An 18707-nucleotide genomic window follows, 5' to 3' on the forward strand; every position below is an offset into this window, starting at 1 on the left:
CACATGGCTTGGGGTCTGAAAAATGCGACGTTTCCACATGTTTCTGTATGTTTCTGAAGCAGAGAGAGGCGCACCACCCTTTTCACATTGAACGGAGTCCGGGAGGCCAGGGCATACGCGATCCCGTTAGAGAAGCGGCCAGCCAGGGTTCTGCCTGAGACATCCAGGGGTGAGGCTGTGCACAGACTTGACCAAAGAGACCTGGCAGTCGGCCCCCACCCCTGGAGCGGTGTGCTGACCGCGGGCCACGGGCCGACAGGAGGTGGGCTCGCAAACGCCTGTCCCCGCCCCGCCGTCCTGTCTGGGCCCTGGCCCCACCGGCCACCACCTTGGCAGAAAGGGGGGCAGGGCTGCGGCCGGCTCCCCTCCCTGGGTGATGCTCTCGGCACCTGCCTCCCGCGGAGGGTGCGGGAAGCTGGACAGCGAAGGCTGGTGACACACGGGGCTGGGCTGGGCCCAAGGCACCTCCTCCTTAAAGTGTCACGAGGTGGGGTTTCAGCGGGCCATTTGCTATCGGGGGATTTTCAAATGTACCCCTTACCCACGTGGGGCTCGTGAATTCCCAGGCCACTGCCTTTCTGCGTCTCTCCCCAGATACATGGCACTCCGGCGCCCCAGGAGCCTGCCAGGGGGTGACCGCCGTGCAGGGGGCCAGGGGGACAGGGGCATCCCCCTCCAAGCCCCACGCAGCCCCGGCCCGCACCCTGTGCCCTGCCTCGGCCACAAAGAGGGCTGCTTCCATTCAGCGCAGGCTGGAAGGAGAGGCCGCGGGTCGGAAAGCCCCTGAGAAGTGATGGGCAAAGGTTCAGGCCATTTCTGGCTGTCCTGGGGACCTCGGGCAAAGAATAGCACCACATTGATTTCTCAACGCGCTCTGACCTTCCGAGCATTGGGTCGAGGCTGCGATCTATCACGGCAGGGAGGAGGAGGAGGTGTGTGTGTGAGTGTGTGTGTGTGTGTGTGTGTGTGTGTGTGTTTAAAGAATATTAACTCACACTGAAATCTCAGGGAACGTTTAGCAGCTATGGAGTGTCTATCCCTAATGAGGGCAGACTTGGGTCTCAATAAAAGGTTTATATGGCTGGGTCTGCCCTCCAGGCCACACGCACCTGCATGCACGCCCCTGCACACACACACACACTCACACACATGCATGTGTCCAAACCCACCCCTAGTTACTAAAACTAACCTAGGGCCCGAGGAAAAGCTGACCTTGGGAAACGTAATTTTCGCACGAAGTAAAGTTCAAACCAGGAGGCCCCGCCCACCCTTCAGCTCACTCCTCTTGAACTTGGATGGGGCGTCCCTACAGACAGCAGCTCAGCAGAGGGGGCTGGCCCAGAGGAAGCCGTTTCTGCGGCCCCGGGGCAAGGGCCACAACCAACTGGACTTTTGAGAACAGTCAGGATACTGTGGCCTCCCCTCCCCCACACCTGTATCTGTAAACGCAGACCTCTGGGGAGCTGAGATACGCTTTCGTCCTGCAGGCCATGGTCTCCAGCATTGGAGGAACGGCCCCAGCTGGGTCCGTGGATGGGAGCCGCGTGGGCAGGTGGGTTTGCTAAGTCCACACCATGACAGCCCCGGAGGGGATGCCGTCCTTTCCTTCTTCAGGCTTTTTTGGGACCACCTCCTCTTATCCACGGCACTCAAGGAGAGCACTCACAGACAAGCCTGCTTCCCTTCTTTCCTTGATTAGGTTCCAGCAAAGAAAGAATGAATTCTTAGGACACGGGCAGCCACAAGCGGAGACACGGATAAAATTATTAAAATGGAAAAAATTCTGTTATGCGGTCGTCTCTACGCTGTGATTCTCTTATAAACATAAACCTGTAGAAGGTATAGATCTACAGAACATACAGGAAGACTGTGTGCCAACACAAAAGAGGTAGTTACCTTTTTTAAAAAATTTTTTTTAATGTTTGTTTATTTTTGAGAGAGAGAGAGAGACAGACAGACAGACTGCGAGCAGGGGAGGGGCAGAGAGAGAGGGAGACACGGAATCCGAAGCAGGCTCCAGGCTCCCAGCTGTCAGCGCAGAGCCTGACATGGGGCTCGAACCCACAAACTGTGAGATCATGACCTGAGCCGAAGTCGGACGCCCAACCGACTGAGCCACCCAGGCACCCCCAGAGGTAGTTACCTTTTGATGCTGTGATAATTATTAATTCTACTTGATGTTCTACACTTTCCACTTTTATTTCCTAAATGAAGTTCAAGGAAATATTGTTTCTACAATCAGAAAAGTATTAACTTCAAGGAAGCAATCTGAACACTATAGTTTAACTGCTGGTTGCGGGCCATCGTAAAAATTAGCAAAAACACCACTCAAAGTTCCACTCAAGTGACAGCGTTCTCAGTGGGTTTTCTGTCTTCTCATTTTATATGTTCTAGGTTTTATCTTGATCCCTCTGGACCGTAAGGGTACCTGTGGTATAGACTGCTAGTTGGTTCCCGATAATATTTCCACCCCTGTTTTCTCACAATAGTAGAACCCCCAATAATCAGGTGGCCATGTGGCCAGTCCAAATAAGACTACATTTCCCAGTTTCCCTTGCGGTCGGTGTGCCCTTGTGACTATATCCAGGGCAACAGGATGTGAGCAGGAGTGGAGTGTGTGACTTTTGCACACATAGTGTCAGGAGAAGCCTGTCCAAATGAGACCTTTCCTTTTTCTCTGAAATTCAAGCTTGGGCTATGCCACTCAAAACTCATCTACCGAGAAAACACTGTAGGTCCTTGGCACGGTCGACTGCCCGTACCAGCCCTGACTCAGGGCCAGACCCTCCCTAGATCTGGCATACGGAGACATTTGAACCTCCTGTCAATCACTTCCTGGGCCTCAGGGCCAAATGGGCATACTTAATCTCTTAGGTGTCTCTCGGTGTTCCACTCTGGATTATGTGTACCGTTCCTTGAAATTGTCCAAGCGTTCTTTACTATTCAGATCACGAGTTACATATCTTCTTTGTTGGGCCTGCCATAAAATACTCATCTCTGCTTCCCCAGTGCCATTCCTGGAAATCACCTGCTACCAGTCCCCGTAAACTGTGTGGGGTCAACGTTATCCTTCCTAAAGGTCTTAGATCTTGTCTCTGAGTTACTTCCTTCACTCGATATCCAGGCAAGTGTGTTTATTTCTGCATCTGCCTTAACTTCAAGCCTCCTCTCCCGAGATAAGCTCTTGGGTATGCCCTGACCAACACAATGAATGCAGAGAACAGGTGCGCCGATCACCTTTCAGTAACTGGTGGTCTGTCTGTTGTACCTGACTCTCAGGTACCAGCTGAGGATTGGCCACGCTTGTTTCTCTGAAGGCTTTTCGCTCCCACGATTGGTCCCTGCCTGCCACAGCTGGTGAAACGGAGTCAAAACCTCCTTGCTTCATTTTCCCCTCTTTCCATCCCATTAGCATCTCCACTGGTTGGAGATATTTACAGAGTTTAAATACGGTTGGGCTAAGCTTAGGGTTGAGGACCTCCCCAGCTCTGTTTGGACCACACCTATTCTACTGAGGCCTAAACCACACCTCCTGCTTTCGTGTCCCCCTGCTCAGAGCCCTGATGTCCTGTCTCTGCTCTCCGAGCAACACGGAGCCCCGCCCCATAAGTATATAGGCAGGCGACCGGCCTGTTTTCTGATTGCCAGCATGCCCAAGGCCCGTTTTAAATTATTCAGACATTCTTTGCATCACGGTCATTGAAGACGAAGTATCTCTGAGTACACAGATACCCTAAAGGCAGAGCCCCTATGATACTCCATTAGCTGACACTTTTCGTGGCCTCAGACACTGACCATTGATTCAACTTCTCAGTAGGATGCCAGTTAAAGCTCAAATAGCTCTATTCTTAGCTCAGGAGTCTCAGCCTTAGGAAACATCTTCGAGCTTCTGCACAACAAAGGGAACAACCACGGTGTGAAAAGGCAATCTGTGCAATGGGAGAAATCATATATTTGATAAGGGGTCAAAATCCAAAATACGTAAGAAACTACCACATATCAATAGGAAAACTTTTTTTAATGAGCAAAGGACATGACTAAACATCTCTCGACGATGTAAAAATGGCCAACAGATACATGACAAGGAGTTCACGATCACTAACCATCAGGAAGTGCACTGCAAAACCACCACAAGGTAGCCTCCCACCCCTTAGGATGGTGAGTCCCTAAAGGCGAAGGATCGATATTGGCGAGGAAGCACAGAAAAAGGAGTCCTGATAGAGTGTTGGTAAGTGGGTACAGCCATTATGGACAGCAGTATGGAAGTCCCTTAAAAAATTAAAGATGGAACTACTTTATCATCCAGCAAGTTCTCTTCCGGGTATTTACCCAAACCAAATTATACCCGATCTCCAAGAGATACCTGAGCTCCTATGTTCACTGCAGCACATTCGCAATAGTTAAGATGTGGAAACAGCCTAAGCATCCATCAGTAAATAAATGGATCTGCAATGAAATAGTATCAAACATTTACAGAGAAGGAAAATCTGTTAGTTGTGACAACATGGACGAACCTGGAGGACGTTATGCTAAGAGAAATGAACCAGATTCAGGAAGATAAATACCACGCGATCTCACTTACGCACGGGATCCGAAATCCTGCAAACTCATAGCAGCTGAGAGTAGAGTGTTGGTTCCCAATAGCTGGAGGAAAAAGGATGTAGAGTGATACTGGCCAGAGGGCACAAACTTTCAGTTAGGAGATGACTAAGTGCTGGGGATCTGATGTACAGACGGGTGACTAGAGTTAATGATATGGTATTGCATTCTTGGCATTTGCTAACAGGGTAGATGATTAAGTGTTCTCACCCCCATGCATAAAAAGAAGGTAACTATTTCCACGATGGATATGTTAATGAGCTGGCTTTTGAGAATTAGTTCACAGTGCATATGTACATGAAAACCTCAAGTTGTATGACTTAAATACGTACAATTACGTATTTGTAAAGTATACCTTCATAAAGCTGTAAACAAAACAAAACAAAAGCAATCTTTGGGTTTCAGTGGACTGATGGCTTCCATACTGGATGCACCCAGGCACCTGTGCCCCAGGACAGAGGTCCTTATGCTGGTCCCAGGACACCCCATTCCCCCTCTAGTCAGCGGCTTCGGTTTTCCTAGAAAGTCACACAGGTAGATAGGGGCCGTCTTGTCACCTTCCACGTCCTTCCCTCTTTCTGGAAACTCGTCTCAAGGGCAAACTCTAAAGAACTTTAGACCGCAGCAGGAAAACTAATACATGTTGTTCCTTCTCCAAATTAACCAAAATCTGATCCGGTTATCTCTTCAGCCTGCTGGTGCAAATCAATCTCAGTCGTGTTTTGGGCCATTCTTCCCGGACTTGAACATAATCCCAGAAGGTTCTATATAGTACACACACTCACCGATGCATTGTTTGTTCTTCGGCACCAAACGTCCCACAGATAAACCCTGCCCCACCTGGTCCTTTTGAGGAAGGCTGTGCTGGAGCTGAGTTGGGTCGCAGAGATACTTAGTTATTTTCCCCAAAGTCATCACTCTGTGTTCAGTGGCCTCACGCTTGCCAACGTCTTTGGTGTGAGGGGGGGTTTCAGGGACTCACTGGACGGCAGTCACAATGACATCAACAAGAAGCCATCCCACTCCTTGTCCCCAGATGTCCTCTGCACCCGCCTGGCCTGCCAGGCCCCGTCTCTGCAGTTTCTTCCACCGACCTCTCCAGCAAGATTGCGCCCAGTAAACCCAGGCCTCCGAGAAGAAGAGTGTGAATCATTTTCAGGCGGCCTGGACGCTTCTGCTTTTGGTCTTGGGATGCAAAACCATTAGCCATCTCAGAGGGAAGAGAACGCACAGTCTGGGGCTGAGTGTTGACTAATGCGATGTCAGCGAGTGGAGCCGGCCAGCAGGGCACGCGGGCCCCGGGGACAGCCTGGGCGTCTCTCATCTGCTTGTGAACTTGCGAGCGGGTCGCATGGTCTTCGGTCACGTCTGGGCTCCTCGGTCCTTTCCCTTCCTCGGCAGTGTCGCAGCGGCTACGGAGGCCGGATGAGTGAGACGTGATTCCGCGGAGGGTGCTGCCCCCCGGATAGCTTGGTCCTCGTGCTCCAGCAGAGCCGAATGTCCACCACCCCCAGCGGCCAACAAAGTTTGGGACAGTGAGATGTCAACACTTAGTCTCAGTTCTTGTCCCCAGAGCATTTTCACCACATCTGAGAACCATCCCCGGCGTTACGTACGGAAAGGCTCCTCGGCGGCTTGTGCCTTTTCCACACGGAAACCTTGACCCGCACGTCACACGGACAGAGGCCAGCAGGGGCCGTGAGGATGCAGCAAGGCCGGGAAGGCCCGGCTAAGGTGGTCTGGGCGGCCTGGTGAGCAGGCTGACGCTGGGGGAGGCCTGGAGATCACTCCCTCCAAGGCCAGACCTCTTCAGCGGGAACCAGAGAAAGGCCTCGGCTACAAATGAGGCGGCCGAGTTGTGTTCATAAATCGCGGCCTGGAGGCCTTTTAATGTGTCAGTGTAGGCTGGCCCTTAGCCAGACTTAATTGCTACCTACAGTAAGTTCCGAAGATCATTACCATGCCGGTCATTTTTCAAGGATCCTCGTTAGCACAGGACGAGGGAACACAATAAATGGTGTGACAGGAGAAGGTAGAGCGGGAAGCTTCAGAGTGTCTCATGGAAAGACCTTCTGTGTCCCCACCGGCACCGTGATGGACCCCAGGGACGCACACGAGGTCCCTGAGCCTGTGGCGAGAGAAACCGGCCACGGTGTCCCCCCCGCCATGCAAGGCACGTGCTCCCCTCACCCTGACCTGGGGGCCCACGATGCCTGGCTGAGCTGGAGGGCATCTGGGGGTGGCCGCACCCCATTTCTGAGCACGGGAGGCAGCAGCTCAGGGCGGACGCTCACATCGATGGCCCTGATGTTTTAGCAGCTGTGTGTATACTGAGCATGTGAGGCCACGGAGATTCCAGGTCCCCTGAGGCCCATCCCCACTCCCAGGACGTTCCAGCGAGGACAAGACTAACAGAGACCAGGAGACATTCTAGGCCAACCCACTCGCTTTAGCTCAGTGAGTCGGTCTGTAATTTTGTGATTCTCTTTTGAAAAGTCCTCTTGCCGGAATTTTAGCTGGGTTCCTTCCTTTTTCCCTTTAGACTGGGTTTTGAGTGATCGGAAGCACATTTGGATTTGTCCATTATCTGCGGCTCCCTGGACATGATCTCTCCTTACAAGCAGTCTGCTGATGTTCACGGCGGTGAGTTTCCACGGGAGCCAAGAGCTCATGTGCCTTAGGAAGTGTCCTCCCCTGGGTCTCAGAAATGGCAAAAGCCCTGGCCTTCCAGCATCCGTGCCCCCATCTGCAGCAGCGGGGAGGGAGGCTGGCCTCAGAGGAGTCTGGGAGGGTTGATGCCCCGGCAGAGCTCACAGCACAAAATGGCAGTTGAGCATGAGCCCCTCTTCCAGAACTGTGTTAAGGAAAGCAGTGGTTCCTTCCAAGCCAACGTTAGAGGTTGGGTGATTCAGGTAACTGTAATTCCCCTAACTTTCTTATTTTTGCTTCTTCTCGAAGCAAAACGAGCTAATGTATCAGCCTCTCCATTGGCCAAAATAATATTTTCCCCCAAAGGCACTCACGTACTTTGGTCTTTATTTCTCTTCTATGTAACTGAGGGTGATAAGCATTATTTCAAAGTGTGGCTATGAGGCAATGCATGAAAGGCGTTTCTTTTAATACTCGGCACATAGAAATGCTCAAAAATGTCTATCTGTTCGTATCACTATTGCTATAAAATGATGTCTGTGAAAACAAGAATAATATTGTGAGAAAGTCACAATAACGTGTAGCAAAGGGGACGTGACAGCAAACGATGGTCGCCCATGCGCCATGATGAGACCAGAGAGCGTAGAACACGACACAGCTCCTGGCATCCTCCTGGGGCTCAGGGGACACGGCTTCCATGCACACGTAACTCATGGGCTGGACTTAGGTCGGGCACCCTAAGCTCAAGCGTTGTGGCAGGTGCCGAATATCTGGCCATGGCGTGGCACGAGTTTGCCCCAAATGGGCTGCATCTGTGCTGAGCCCCCACGACTTTCCTGATAGACTCGGTCCGTCTTGTTCATGGTGGTTCACGTGCTTTGATGCCCAAACAGCAGGAAAAGACCTCTGATGGCAAAAGCTCAATTTCACAAGCAAACACCAACGGGAGGGAGCGTTTGCACCCACGCGAAGCGGGCTGCCTGTTCGGTGCCGGGGGCAGGTTAAGAGGTGAGCCGCGCCGTGTGGATTAATGAGGGACACGTTGTAGCCGAGCGCCAGGAAAGCCCTTGAGGACCTCAGACTCCCCTACAGAGTGCTCTCTGCCCCCGATTTCTTGTGTCTGTACCTGGCTCCAGACCCCCTGTCTCAGCAGCCCTGAGGTTAGAACCTCGTTCTGTGTATTTGGCCCAAAAGATCCTGATTTGGGCTCTCTGGGCTCCAGGCTCGTAACCACGAATATGAACCCCCCCCCCCCACCCGTGTACCTGGGACACTGTAGTCAGACAGGTGACGTCACCTGCCCCAAGCTCGTCAGCGGCGGAGCCAGACTAGAATGTGAGCATTTCGACGCCCGGTCTCACGCAGTGTCCACAACCCGTCTGGCTTGAAGCACCCCAGGAGCGCAGGCTGAGTCCAGCGAGGGTGTAGACCCACAAAGGCTAACGTGCCGGGAGCGAGGAGAACAGGGAAAGGAAGGCCTGCTGGGCTCCGCTTCCCCTTGTGTGGGGGGAACCCTGCACGTGGTTGAGCGAGGGGCGGCTGGCGGCCGGAACAGGGTTCCTCCAGAGAGCGGCTCGCGGGGCAGCGGGTCCCCTGTGGTCTCCTCCGCCCCTTCCTGCCGGTTACAGGCACATACCTGCAGCTGCCCGCACACGGTCCCTAGACGCTTCATCTCACAGCCTAATGAGGACTGAAAAAGACCTTCACGTAGGCCGATGTCCCCATCCCACGATGCGGAAGCAGGCTCAGGGCAGGGAGGCCATCTGCTCAAGTTCCATCAGCCGGGGAAGGGCCGCGCTGGACCAGCCTTCACATCTGAGGACGAGACTTCTGTGGCTCACCACCCATGAGATAATCAACACATCCCCGTGTGGCCCAGATACACCCCGCGGTCACTGAGCACAGACAAGCATGGACAGTGCCCCTCCCCTGAAGCGCTCAGTCTTGCTAGGTCCTTCTCTGAGGCATCCTGCAGCGACCTCGGCCTGGGTTGAAACGCAGACCACGGACGCGCTCAGAGCCCCTGTGGGCCAGGCTGGCGAACCTGGCTTCTCAGGTGCCCTCCGCGTCCCCCAAAGATTGAGAAACACCAAGATAATTCTTCAGAGCTCTGGGTTAGAAAGCGTTACGCGTGAGAAAGACTGGTTTGGATAGGACACCTGTTTTTGTCTCGAAGAATTATCCGGTGAGCACCTACTGTAAACCGGACCCTGTCCTCCGTGCTGGGAACCCTGGGCGACAAGACAGCCGGGTCCCGCTCCGAGGGGGCGGATCCGGTGAGGGAGCCCCGGGAAGCCAGACGTAAGTTAGGAGAGCACCAGGCCCCCGAGCTGGGGATATGTGCCGAAGTGGGAATGGAGTGGATGTCGGAGGAGAACACTCTGAATAGCGCCCACAAGGGCAGCTGTCCTCGGAGGCCACGACTGGGCCACGTCCACGGACACAAACATCATCTGGTTACTCATAGGAAAGGTGTGGTCAAGGCTTTTCTGAAATGCTTCTGTTCCGAAAGTGGACACCCAGCCAGACCCAACCTCCTCAGCTTTGATGGTTAGCTCTTTACTCCTATGACCTCCGGGGGTAACAGTTTAACCTCAGAAGTATTAAACGAGGGACAGGAAAGAGATCAGTGGTTGCCGGGGTCTGGGGAGAGGAGAGACAAACACACAAAGCACAGAGGACGACTTAGGACAGGGAAACTACTCCGGGTGGCGCCATAATGGTGGGCACTTGTCATTATACGTTTGCCCAAACCCACAGAACGAACGCCAACAGGGAACCCTAAGTAAACCCGGACTTTGGGCGATACTGACGTGTCATGGGTATAACCGTGGTTTGTAAGGAATGTCCCGCTCCGGTGGGGGTGGTGACAATGCGGGAGGCTGGGGGGCGGGCAGGGGAATGTGTGGGAACTCTCTGTACCTTTCCCTCAGTTCTCTGTGAATCCACACCTGCTCGAATATAATCCTTTAAAAGAGACAAAAATATTAAACATCGCTGAACCGTTTGTTTTTAAAATGTGTTGTCTGTAAAACGGCGATCTTCTCGGGAATCCGGGTTTGAGACAGAAAGGGTCCTACATTGATCGGAAGGTAGGATCGGGCCCTGGGCGTGAGCTGGTCACCGAATCTGGCAATCTCGGGGACACACGGCCTCTCTATGCCGCTCATTGCCTCCCCTGGCAGGTGTTGGGAGGATGGGTGGGGCGGCTCTGGGATGGCTGCTTCCATCTGTGATGTTCGAGGACAAGCCTAAAACGCTGCTGGGAAAAAGACAGCAGAATCACGTGGAAAGCAAGAGCAGAACAGCACAGAGTTTCTTTTTTTTTTTTTTTTTTTTTTTTTTTTTAAATTTTTTTTTCAACGTTTATTTATTTTTGGGACAGAGAGAGACACAGCATGAATGGGGGAGGGGCAGAGAGAGAGGGAGACACAGAATTGGAAACAGGCTCCAGGCTCTGAGCCATCAGCCCAGAGCCCGACGCGGGGCTCGAACCCACGGACCGCGAGATCGTGACCTGGCTGAAGTCGGACGCTTAACCGACTGCGCCACCCAGGCGCCCCCAGCACAGAGTTTCTACAGACCCATAAAACTGTGCTTTTGGGCACCAACATGCAAAGCATATGCAGCAGGGTGGGGCCCGCAGCTCAGCGTATGTGAAGTTTGTAAATTAATGTCACAGGAGTCAAGGGAACATCTGTTGTAGAGAAGCCAGCACAGGGATTTGGACATTCGAGAAGGACCCTGTGCGGCCACCGCGGTCGGCCCAGGAGCATCTGGGTGGGATTTACAGGGAAAGGGTTCCCGCTCGATCGTGTTTCTCTAACTGAACACATCTGCCAGACCTCTCGGATGGGGGGTGGGGGGCGGTGCAGACTCTGCCGAAACGAAAGCCCCTCCCCGGGAGGCCGCCTGCGAATGTAGTGGGAGAAAGCCACCGGCCCCTGCCTCTGTGCCCCCCACCCCTGCCCCGCCGCTCGCTCACACCACCCCTTCTCTGCCCCGTGGCCTCCAAGGGAAATGGCCCTGGCAGGAGCTGCCCCCACAACTGGAGCCACGGCAGAGTCACCGCCGGTCACCTCCAGGGTGGGCTCATTCGAGGAACCCTTGCTCAATTTGAGGTTCTTTTTCCTCTTTGATCCCCAGCAGCTCAGGGACTGTGCGGGCCATTAAGTAACTGAACGGCTACTCCCCACTTGCGACGACTTCCTCAGGCGCTTGGCCGTGGACCCCTGCTCCGCGGTCCACAGTCACGGGGAGGGGGTTATACAAGGTGGGGGGAGAGTCCAAGATGGGAGGAGAGCAGGGTGGTGAGGCTGCATGAGCTCTGTGACCACCGGCCAGATACAGGGTTGCGCCCCTAAGCACAAGCTTGGGCTCTGGCGCCTCTAAAAGCCGGTGCCCTCTGGTCCTCGAGAACAGGGTGCGGGACCCTGACCCCAAAGGCCACCTGCTGGGGTGCCAAGCGGAAATCTCAGCGGGGGGCTGTTTCCTGGGTGTCTTTTCAGGGGCGCTGGTGAACGCCTCCCCAGCCTCACAATAGAGCAGTCGCCGCGAGGAATGATACGGTTAAGGGGCCAAGGGGAAGCAGAGATCTGGGAGCAAAGTCCATGCTGGCTGAAATTATGACATCAGCATACGGGTCAGTAGGACGGAGTCATTAGAAACGAACACCACCGAATACAGAGACGGAAATGGGACACGGGAAACCCGGCTTGGCGGCCACCAGGTGGGATGCCTGCAAATTTCAGGTACAGGGACCCATTGTCAAGTCCCTCCCTCCAGCCTCGCGCACGAGAGAGACACCGCTTCCTCCCATTCACTTTTCCTCCTGCCACTAAAAGGGAAGGAAGGAAGAAAAAAGAAAAAAGAAATAGCAGCCGACCGTTGGTACCGAGCGCCATTCTGGGTACGGACACAGATTTCCTCATTAGTCTTCACAGCACCCTCTGATAGACAGATATCATCGCACTTGACTAATGAACTCTGTTTGGTCAAATGTAAATGGTGACAGAGGCCCAGAGACACGGTGTGAGTTGTTCGAGGACAAACAGCTGATAGACAGCAGACCCAAGACTTAAACGAGTTTGGTCGAAAACCTTTTTCTCTCTCCCCCATGGCAGTGCACCAGTGCTCGAGCTTCTCATTTATTCTTGTTTGACACTAGAATGTTCCAAACCTATGGCTGGTTCATTATCCAAGAGGGAAGTGGGTCAAAGCTCTGCCCCTTACAGACGCCATCCCGGCGTGGCCCAGAAGCGTTGGGGTGTCGGGGGTTCACCTCTGAACTCCACCTGCTTAAATCTTATCCTGTCTAGTGAACCTGCTTTCTTGAACTGGTGTGTGTGTGTGTGTGTGTGTGTGCGCGCGCGTGTGACTGTACGTGAATCCATAGACTTTAGGCTAACAGAAACATCGAGGGGATACCACAGAGCCTTCCCCTCTATCGCTTCCTGTCCCCCAACAGTTTTCTCCATTACTAACATCAACATCTTGCGTTACTGTGCTCCCTTTGTTACAACTGATGAACCACTACTGGTCCCTTGGTACTAACTAAAGTATACAGTTGACATTAGTGTTACTCTTGGTGGTGTTCATTCTGTGGACTTGCACAAATGTATGAGATGTAACCACCATTACAGTATCCTACAGATTAGCTCCACTGCACTCAAAATCTGCTGTGCTCCCCCTGGGCCCACGGCGACCCCTGATCTCTTTACGGTCTCCATAGTTCTGTATTTTCCAGAATGTCCTATATTTGGAATCCTACAGTATGTAGCCTTTCCGATTGGCTCTTTTCACTTGGTACGATGCATTTAAAGTTCCTCCATGCTGGGGCGCCTGGGTGGCTCAGTCGGTTGAGCATCCGACCTCAGCTCGGGTCACGATCTCACGGTTCGTGAGTTCGAGCCCCGCATCGGGCTCTGTGCTGACAGCTCAGAGCCTGGAGCCTGCTTCCGATTCTGTGTCTCCTCTGTCTCTGCTCCTCCTCTGCTCATGCTCTGTCTCTCTCTCCTTCAAAGATAAATAAAAGCATTAAAAAAAAATTGAAGTCCCTCCGTGCCTTTTTGTGAAAAGCTAAGTGGTATTTTGGGGGCACCTGGCGTGGCTCAGTGGGTTGAGCAGCTGACTCTTGATTTTGCCTTAGGTCATGATCCCAGGACGAGCCCTGCATCAGGCTCCATGCTGACCCCAGAGCCCGCTTGGGATTCTCCCCTTCTCTCTCTCTCTCCCTCTGCCTCTCCCTGCTCACACTCTCTATCTCAAAATTTAAAAATTTTAAAAAGTTAAAAACAAAAGGTTAGAAAAAAAAAAAAAGCTCAGTGAATTTCAAGCTTTCTCTTTTTCCCGTGGGAGGAAATGGCTCTCCTTCCTCCCTCCGACCTCGGATATTTGCAGCGCTTTCTGACGCCGAACAGAGATGCCCGAGCTGGTCACCATCTGTATAAATGTCTCACCTTTCAGCTTGGAAATGTTGAACTCCAGAGCTTTGTGCCCTCATCACGAAGCCTGAGAAAATACCCTGCAAGAGGAGACGTTTCACAGATGGTTTTTTCATAGCTAAATAAAAAATAGAGAAGATAAGATAAGATAAAATAAAATAAAATAAAATAAAATAAAATAAAATAAAATAAAATAGGACCGGCAGGAAGGCTGGAGGTGTGGAGACGAGCGGGGGATGGGGACTAACAGCGTGTTTGCTGCAAAACCCACAGAAAGGAGCCGAGCTGTGCCCAGGTCGCCGCGTGGGGGCTGCTGAGCTGGGCCCAGGACGCTTCCTCACCGAAGTCCTGATTCATCATGTGTCCATTTTCCCAGAGGACAAGCGGAGGCGCAGAGGTGAGCCCAAGGGGGGAGGCGCACAGCCTGCCAGTGGTCTGTGCTGGCCCGAGGGTTGGGCTTTGCCCGGGACACTGCGCCTTCCTCCAGAGTTGCCAGGAGACAGCAGGTGCAGGAGGCCCCCGGGGCCGTCACTCCCGGCCACTTTCACGCTCATTGTGGAGACATTCACACCCACGGTGCCTGCCGATCTGAAAGGCCTACTATGTGCCGGGAGAAATGGAAGCGTGTCCAATTTCTGGGGCGTCTGGGCAGCTCAGTCGGTTGCACCTCTGACTCTCCCTTTTGGCTCAGGTCATGATCGCAGGGTGGTGGGATCGAGCCACGCAGCTGTGGGATCGAACCCCAAGTCAGGCTCCGTGCCGAGTGTGGAGCCTGCTTAAGACTCTCTCTTCCCCCTGCTGCCCCTCCCCCACCTCCGTCTCTCAAAACAACGGGGCTCCTGGGGGGCTCAGTCAGCTCAGCATCTGACTTCAGCTCAGGTCGTGATCTCACCGTTTGTGAGTTCGAGCCCTGCATGGGGGTCTCTGCTGACAGTGCAGAGCCTGCTTCGGACCCTCTGTCCCCCGTTCCCTCGGCCCCTCCCCGCTCTCTCCCTCCCTCTGTTTCTCTAAAAAAAGAGTTTCTAATTGACAGTCCATAACCATTTATAGAAACCCAGCAAGGTAGACTTCCTCGTTTTAACTTTTCAGATGGGGAAATCAAAACTTCCCGAAGTCGAGAGATTTCAGGGCAGAATCCCACCAGGTGTGGGGGAGGGCAGAGGAGCAGCCCTCAGACCTTCAGACGCCCTCCGCCCTCCTGGCGCGGTGCGGCCCCCACCAAGGCGTTGGGGCCACCTCACCACCCACTCCGTCTGCTGGGAAGAGGCCCCCAAGGAGCCGGTCCACCCTGGTCTCCGGGGCGGACCCGAGGGGGGCAGCCGACGGCCCCCTGCAAAGAGCACTGTGTGTGACCAACAGGAAGAACTCCGAGCTTTTGATTCACAGTGGACTCCACTGAGTCACTCAACAGATATTTACTCTCTGCTTATTAGAGGCCACATGCTGTCGGCAGTGCCTAAGAGACAAGCACAGTCACAGACAAATAAAGAGCAGAGCCTATGGTGAGCCAGATCGTGGTAAGGGCTTTGGGTAAAAATTAAGAGGGAGGTGGGATGGGCTGTGTGTGGAGGGAAGCAGCAAATACTGTGATAAACACGGTGGCCGGGAGACCTGATCCACAGTGACGGGGAGGAGGGAGACCACAAAGCAGACGTCCAGGGGAACTGCATCTCCCAAGGAAGAAGTGGCAAGTGCAAAGGCCCTGGGGCAGGAGAGCACTTGGTACATATGAACAACTAGAAATTGCAGATTATTTCAGAAAGAACAGACATCTTAACCTAACTTGTACTAAGGAATAAATATCCAAGGTCAGTTTTTTTTTTAATTGTTGATATCACTGTGGGTTTTTTTTAAGTTTATTTATTTACTTTGAGAGAGAGAGAGAGAGAGAGAGAGCACATGACCAGGGGAGGGGCAGAAAGAGAGGGAGACAGAACCCCAAGCAGGCTTCTCACTGTCAGCGCAGAGCCTGACATGGGGCTCGAACTCACGGACAGGGAGATCATGACCTGAGCCGAAATCGGGAGTCGGGCGCTGAACCGACAAGGCCAACCCAGTGCCCCTGAAAAGAGTGATTTTTGAAGGCAAGCGTCCTTGCTTTCCTACGGTGATCTCAGATTGAGCACTGCGATGCACCAGGCGGCCCCCCCGCCCCAGGAGGGTCTCACTGCTCCCTGGGAAGAAGGCCAGCACAGCAGCACGGGGACCTAGAGTCACCGATGCCGGGAGAGAGGACTGACTGCAGGTGAGGCAGCAGCCCTGGGGAGCCCCTGGTCAGGCTGGCGGAGACGTGCTCACTGTGACCGAAGGCTTTCGAGGACCTCCTTCCCTTCACACCCAACTAGAAAAAGTTACTGCATCGTCTGCTCCCAGGCCCACGTAGGGGAGAAGATCACGCGTGCAGGTGCGTGAGCGCGAGGCTTCGCACACCGGCGTGTTCGGGATGTGGCCACGATGATCCCATTCGAGTCTCAGGCTAAACTCCCAGGTGGACAAAACCGTATGAATTTTACCGAAAGGAAGCAGAGGCCCAGAGGAGCCCGACAGTCTGCCCCAGGACACGTGGCATGGCGCTAAGAGCCCCTATCTCTCGTGATGCCAACTGGTCTAAAGTCACGTGCAACACCTAAGAAAACGTCATAGTTCATGAGGAGCTTTCGCCAAGGACCCGTGAAAGCGAGGTGAACCCTCAATTCCGGGCCACAAGGTTAGGCTTTTCGGTGATGTGATTGTGATTGTCTAATCAAGCAAACTGGTTCATCACCAACAACGCTGAGGGTCTGATTCAATTCCCGCCTGCGACTTCTTTTCGGGGGTGTTTACCTGGGAAGCCACGCGTAACTACAGAAAATCCCACGGCAAGACTGGGGTCGGGGCAGCCTTCAGTGTAGTATTGCTCCAAACCAGGGTCCAAAGTCCCCAGGCCCCCGAGGTTTGACGGCCTGCTGTTTCTGGGGTGGGGGTGGGGCGCCTGAAGGGCCCTCCCCCCACGCACGCACACCCCCCACAAGGGACACCGAGGCGGGCAGAGCCTGGGGTCTGCACTCCAGCTGGAACTTGCAATGGGCAATGGAACTTTCACCTTTTCCAGCACATTCTGTGCCTTCCGAAGGGTTAGCTTGCCCTCCGCCCCCTCCGGGCGGAGAAGGGAGGTGAACGGCAATGTTTGTTTCAGCCCAGAGTGCGAGCCAGAAACCCCTCTGGAGCCTGGCAATTGGTTTTTGTTTTGTGACCAGCTCTTGCCACAAAAGGGGGACCCACCTCCTCCCAAGCATTGAATTAACCCTATGTGAGACAGGCAGAGGATTAAGAAGGTTGGTTCGGTCCCCATTCAGAAGGTTCCGAGGGGGGCTTTTGCAGAGGATTCTTCCGAACAAAGGTTCCCAAACTAAGTAGCTTTTTTTTTGTTGTTGCTTCGCCCTGGCCTATTGTTACCAAGGAAAGCGACCTTTTCCACTTAATTGGGGCTTTAGAATTCCACCTCCATTCTGTTTGTATATAAGAAACACTGCTAAGGGGCCATGTGGGTTTATGCATCTAAGCCTTTCTGCACTGAGTGAGTCTAAGGCTGTTTCCCTCTGTATTGGTTTCTACTGACGCAGGCTAGTCTAGTAAAAATAATCCTCGTAAAATAATACCCCAAGAATTAGTTCCGATTACACATCAGGCACTAGAGTCAGTGTCTGGCGTATTTTGGTTCTAATGTCACAACTCACGACTGGTCACAGACCAGAAGTCAGAAGTTCCAGGACAGGGAACCCGTGGCGCACCAACACGCCAGGTCGCCGGGCCCGCGATGTCATTGATAACACTTCTTTGCTTCCTTCCGCCTTGTTACCCGATCTTCCGTCGCAGGTCTCCAATGAGATCGTAAACCCGCGAAAGACGAGGGCTTAGCATGTGTGTTTGTTTGTAAACATACTTAAAGATGCGCATGCCTACAAGGGACAGGCAGGTAACATCCGTGGGTGCAAGGAGCGGTGGGGGACGGGGCGTGCCAGACGACAGGGAGGGGTGAGGTCTGCGGAAAACTGGGCTGACACCTCTCAGAGATGCTCCGTTCACATGGGTGACGTTTATTGACTTTCAAACCACTGAGCCAACCGCACAACACAGTTCTGAGTTTGGATTTGGGGCAGGGGTTCCCAGCAAGAGACACCTACTCCCCACTAACGGTACCAAGCAGATGTGACAACGTTGGGGCCCTCGAGCCGCCTCCAGCCCGCAGAGGTAGGGTCTTATGCGGTGTGCCCAAGGGCTGCCAAAGCCAGGAGGCTACATGTTCCGTTCCAGATCTCTGGCTTCCCGTGGAGTCCTAGGACATGGGTTTTCAGTGGTTCCTCGTGGCTCTGCACCTGGCCTGCTTCCTTCCCCATTTTGTGCCACCTGCCTTTGCCTACGCGGCTACTTGAGTTTGGGACCCTCTGTGCCAAAGCGGCCACGTTTCTCAGGGACCACTTTTCTTTGCTCAGGTCTGGGGTTACAGGAGCCCTTGCCTTAGGCTCTTGGCCCAGAAATAATACGCACACCCAATTCACAAACTGAAGGTGCGCAGGGGCATTCAAGCGTCCGTTGTACAAATTTAGTGCAAAGAAAAACAAAAAAGCCCAAAAACCAAAAAGCCACCAGCTTGCACAGACGAGCATGAACATTTTATACCTAAAACATCACACGAACATGTAACTAATGGGCCTATGTAGACAGTACCTTTTGCCTTGAATTTATTAAAATTCTTTAAAATTTATCTTGAGAGACAGAGAGAGCAGAGGAGGGGCAGAGAGTGAGAGGGAGAGAGAGCGTCCCAGGCAGGCTGTGTGCTGTCAGCACGGACCCCGCTGCAGGGCTTGAACTCACAAACCGTGAGATCATGACCTGAGCCAAAACCAAGAGTCAGATGCTTAACCGACTGAGCCACCCGGGGGCCCCTGCCTTGTACGTAAATGAAAACAAAAAGAGAAAAAAAACTCGTCTAGCTATCCAGAAAAGGATCACTGGAAAAGCCTGGATGGCCTCTCT

This window comes from Lynx canadensis, chromosome A3 (genome assembly GCF_007474595.2).
Source record: "Lynx canadensis isolate LIC74 chromosome A3, mLynCan4.pri.v2, whole genome shotgun sequence".
Taxonomy (NCBI): domain Eukaryota; kingdom Metazoa; phylum Chordata; class Mammalia; order Carnivora; family Felidae; genus Lynx; species Lynx canadensis.